General features: G+C 37.6%; 2 non-coding genes across 2 annotated transcripts in view; both read right to left on the bottom strand.

The window, feature by feature from the left end:
* The window catches only part of Trnaa-agc (transfer RNA alanine (anticodon AGC)), a 73-nt gene extending 51 nt beyond the window's left edge, over positions 1 to 22 (bottom strand). The window contains exon 1 of the tRNA in view: positions 1 to 22. This exon is cut by the window's left edge and continues 51 nt beyond it. This is a non-coding gene — a tRNA (tRNA-Ala).
* A 3-nt stretch (positions 23 to 25) lies between these two features.
* Positions 26 to 97, bottom strand: Trnaa-ugc (transfer RNA alanine (anticodon UGC)). The gene has a single exon. It is a non-coding gene; the product is annotated as a tRNA-Ala (tRNA).
* Between the last annotated feature and the right edge of the window lie 4903 nt (positions 98 to 5000).

Genomic DNA, 5000 nt, shown 5'->3' with positions numbered 1-5000 from the left:
CTACCACTTGAGCTACATCCCCTGGTGGAGGTGCCGGGGATCGAACCCGGGGCCTTTCACATGCAAAGCGAACGCTCTACCACTGAGCTACACCCCCTTCAGTAGTAGTAATAGTAGTAGCAGAAGTAGAAGTAGTATCATCATCATCATCATCACCACCATTACCACTATTGACAATTAACATTAAAACTCACCTAATATTAAAAAGTACATTCTTCACAACTTTCGTAGTCCAAGAGTCACAATTTTCCCCGCGAGGCAAAATGAAGCGAGCAATTATTTGTACCGTCACTGGCACTGCTCAGCCCGGCCACCTCAAAGGGACCCCGTGAACCGACGCTGAAAACCTGCAGGAGTGGAAGAAAAAAAAAAAAAACATCAACAGAACGTGATTTATTCAGCCGTGCTTCCATTGTACGCATCCTCAGAATTTTTTTTTTTTTTAAGTAAGAGAAGCGGTACTAGCCAAGGGCGAAAGGAACTTATAAAGAAAAAATGTTCAATGCTTATACAAAAAAAAATCTAGTTTATAAAAAAAGCTTCACTTTCCACTGTATATTTTTGACGAGTATTTTTTTTTTTTTTCCAATTTAAATACTAAGAAAGAGACGGAGCGTGACTTGTAGATGAGCTTATTCTGAAGGAAGCGCAGACTTGACAGGCGTTGTCTGTTGTGTTCCTTGACGAGTGTTTCTTTTTGTTACTGGAGTGCCACGGAAGAGGCAGAGGGCGTGGGTTGTATAGTTCAGTCTGCCCTCCGCTGCTGCCTCTTATCGTACTGACGAAAACATCCCATTTTTTACTGAAATATGAAAAGACGGACAGACGGCTTTTATATTGCCCGTGTCCTTGCTTCATTCCTCTTCAGTTTCTTCGCTCCTTCATAAAAAAAAAAAAAAAATGAATATATTAAAAAGTGTAATTAACGTTGACTTCAGTGGAAAAAGTGTAATCAACGTTGACTTCAATGAAAAAAATGTAATTAACGTTGAATTCAATGAAAAGTGTAATTTACGTTGGATTCAATGACAAAAAGTGTAGTTAACGTTGACTTGTAAAAAGAAATGTAATCATCGTTAACTTCAATGAAAAAATACAGTTAACTTTGACATCCTTGTAAGAAAAATATAATCAGCGTTCACCTCTATACAAAAAAAATATATATATATATGTATTTAATCAACGTTGCCTCCCTTGTAAAAAATAAAAAATAAAAAACTTGCAATCATGGTTTCCTTCCTTACGTAAAATTAACGAACGATAAGAGAGAGAGAGAGAGAGAGAGAGAGAGAGAGAGAGAGAGAGAGAGAGAGAGAGAAATGATAAATATTGCCAAGTATTTCTTTAACATTCCTCTATCTCCTCTCCCGCATCCTCAGATACTTAAACAAAACTCAAGATAATTATATCAACTCTTCTTTACAACACTTCCTTCTCATCTGTAATTCACTTTTGTAATGTATATTTTTTTTTACGTTCTCCTTCGTCTTCCTTCCAGTATATCTGTATTTATCTATTTATCTATCTATTTATGTATCTGTCTTTTTTTCTTTCCTCTTTGTCGTCATTCCTTCCGATTTTTATGTATTTTTTATCTTTTATCTTTTTATTTTATTCTTTCCCCTTTTTCCTCATTCCTTCCAGTCTATTTACATGTATTTGTTTGTTATCTATTTATTTTTCTCTTCTCCCCCTTCTTCCTCGTTCATTCAAGTCATATTCATCTCTTTTTCATCTATTTATTTATTCTCTCTGCGTCTTCATTCATTCCAGTACATTTATTCTTATCTATTTATCTATTAATCTATTTTTTTCTCCGTCCTCATTCCTTACAGTCCATTTATTCTTATTTATTTATCTATTTTTCTCTCTCCGCCTCCAATCCTTCTCGTCGCCACAAGTGCAAAGGTACGACCAGTAATTCTCTCTCGTTCTTCACAACCTCCCGGCCAAGAGTGCAGGGAGGCTAGTGAGGCAGTGAGGACCAGTGTCTGCCCGCCTGTCTCCTTTGTCACCTTCGCCCCGTGCAGTGGTCAGCGGCAGCGAGACCTGAGTGTTATTCCCGCCACCACCACGCACCACCACCTCTTTCTCTCTCTCTCTCTCTCTCTAGTCCTTATTGTGAAACTCTTTGCTCTCTCACCATAACTATTTTCAAAGGTCACACAGACGATCAGCCGGGTTCTCAAGAGTGTTTCTCCCGTTAATAATGTTGAAGTTTTGTTTATCTGTCACTAGGATTGCAAAAATGTCCTTGTAAACTTGTGTTGCTTCAAATACGTGTAGGTTTTTGAGTGTTATGGATATGCGGTGTAGTGTTTCAGAGTATGGTTTCTCTCTCTCTCTCTCTCTCTCTCTCTCTCTCTCTCTCTCTCTCTCTCTCTCTCTCTCTCTCTCTCTCTCTCTCTCTCTCTCTTTCTTTCTATCAGTTTGTTGTGTTTTTTTTTTCTTGCGTGTTGTTTGTTTGTTTTGCTGTTTGTCTTTCTTTGTCAGTTTATTATGTTTTGTTTTATTTGTCTTCTCTATCTGTCTGTGGCTCTTTCTCTGTCTTCTTTTTCCCTCTTTCTGTTTTTTTTTTCTGTTTGCCTGATTGTCTGTCTGTCTGTCTGTCTGTCTGTCTGTCTGTTTGTTTGTTTACCTTTTTTTTTATCCTGTTTCTCTGCTCTTACGATTACCTCTGCTGTTTTGTTTTGTTTTTCGCCTACTTTTCCTGTTTGTCTATTTGTCTGTATGTTTTTTTTTATATATTACTTTCCTGGTTGTTTTTCTGTCTCTTTATATGTCTGTTCGTCAAGATTTTTTTCTTTTAGTTTGTTTGTCTGTTTATCTGTTGAATGCCTGTTTTCTTCTATTTATCTGTCTCTCTGTCTCTTTCTGCGTGTTTGTCTGTTTGCTTCATTCTCTCCCCCTTCCTTGCTCCTCATCATCATCCCCATCATTTTCTTCCCTTCCTTCCTTCCCACACCACCACCACCACCACCACCACCACCACCACCACCACACAGCCAAACCTAACCTAACACAACCACCACCACCACCACCACTACCACCACCACCAGCACAGCACGTCAATAAACAAACATCAAAGCCACACACTCTCTCTCCTCGACTGCAATACCTTCCTTGAGTCTCCCCTTGAAAAAAAAAAAAAAGAAAGAAAGAAAACGACATTCCCGTTTTCTGAATTGGTGGTGAATTTTGCAAGCCCGTCACGAGGATAGATTAGACCAGCCACCTCCTTCCTTCCGGCTGCGGGACACGAGAGGAAAAGAAAGCAAGAAAGGGAAGGAGGAAAGACTGAAGCAGAAGAAAAGGAAGACGTGGATAAGGAGGAGGAGGAGGAGTAGGAAGTGAAAGATTGTTTGTTTGTTTGTTTGTGTGTTTGTTTGTTTGTTTAATCTCGTCCTTTCGTCTTTCTGGCTTATCTTTTCTCGTTCTTTCATATATAGGAAAGAGAAAGGAAAAGGGAAAAAAGGAAGACGAAGAGGAAGAGGAGGAGAAGAAATAAGAAGTGAAATTATTATGATTATTTTTCGTCTTTTTTGTCTTTTTTGTGTTTTCTTATTTTTTCATATACAGGAAAGAGAAAGGAAAATGAAAAACGAAAAAAAGGGGGAAAAGAAAACGAAGAAGAGAATAGGAAGTGAAAGATTTTTTTTTTTTCATCTTTCCCTCATTTTATCTCATCCTTTCTTACTCTTTTATATACAAGGAAGAGAAAAGAAAACGAAAAAAATAAGGAAAAGGAAAAAAAGAAGACGAAGAGGAGGAAGAAGAGAAGAAATAAGAAGTGAAAGATTATTTTTGTCTCTTCCTAATTTTCTCCTTTCTCTCTATTTTTTTATAAAGGAATGGAAGAAAGAAGGAAGGAAAGGCAGAAGAGAGAGAAGACGAAGAAGAAGAGTAGAATAAAGAACTTTTTTCATCTTTTCCTCAATTTTTCCGTTTCCTTGTTTTTTTTTAAAGATGGATGAAAGAAGGAATTGGAGATAAGGGAAAACTGAGAACAGAGGAGAATGAAGAGAAGGAAGACACGGATGAAGAAGGGAAGAAGAAGAGATAAACTGTTCTATCTCTACTGCTTATGTAGAAGGAAAGGAAGAGACGGAGAAAGAGGAAGAGGAGGAGGAGGAAGAAGAAAAAGAGGAAGAAGAAGAAGAATTGCTTTGTTTTCTCTCCTCTCCTCTTCTTTCACTTTTTTTTCTCATTACTGAAGGCATAATAAAGAAAATAAGGAAGAAGTAGACGAACAAAAAAAAAATATTGACACAAGAAAAGAAGAAAGAGGAAGAAGAGGAGGAGTAATTATTGAAAGAAGACACAAAAAAATAATGACAAGAAAAGAAAAGAGAGAAGAAAGATGAGTAATTATTGTTCTTCTCCTCTCTTTTATCTCTTTATCATCACTCCTTTCCCTCTTCCTTTTTTTCGTCCTCAGATTTTTCAATATACGAAGGAGGGAATGAGGAAGAACGAAAGATGGAGAAGAAGAGATAGAAAGATTTTTCCTTGTTTTTCTCCTTCTCTTTTTCTCCCCTTAACGGCAGCAGACACCGGAAGAAAAGGAAACAAGAAAAAAGAGAAAGGACAGGGAAGGACAAGAAGAAGAAAGGGAAAAGGAAGAGAAGAGGAGGAAGAAGCTATTTTCCTCTTTTCTTTAGTTTTTTCCTCTTTATCGTTACTTTTTCCCTGCCTTTCTTGCTTCCTTTTTTTTTTTTGTTTCCTGTCTCATTTAATTTTCGAAGGAGGAAGAAGAGAGAAGGGAAGAGAAAGCAGGAAGAAAAAGATCGACAAAAGAATCAGAGGAAGAATTCTCTCTCTCTCTCTCTCTCTCTCTCTCTCTCTCTCTCTCTCTCTCTCTCTCTCTCTCTCTCTCTCTCTCTCTCTCTCTCTCTCTCTCTCTCGAAAGAGACATAAGGTTCAAGGGAAGACAAGACATAAAGGAAGGAAAGAAAAGATATTGGAAAGAGAAGAAGAAGAATCATCTCTCTCTCTCTCTC

Source organism: Scylla paramamosain, chromosome 25 (assembly GCF_035594125.1).
Source record: "Scylla paramamosain isolate STU-SP2022 chromosome 25, ASM3559412v1, whole genome shotgun sequence".
Taxonomy (NCBI): domain Eukaryota; kingdom Metazoa; phylum Arthropoda; class Malacostraca; order Decapoda; family Portunidae; genus Scylla; species Scylla paramamosain.
The sequence above is the reverse complement of the archived record's forward strand: the minus strand, read 5'-3'. Positions and strand labels throughout refer to the sequence as shown.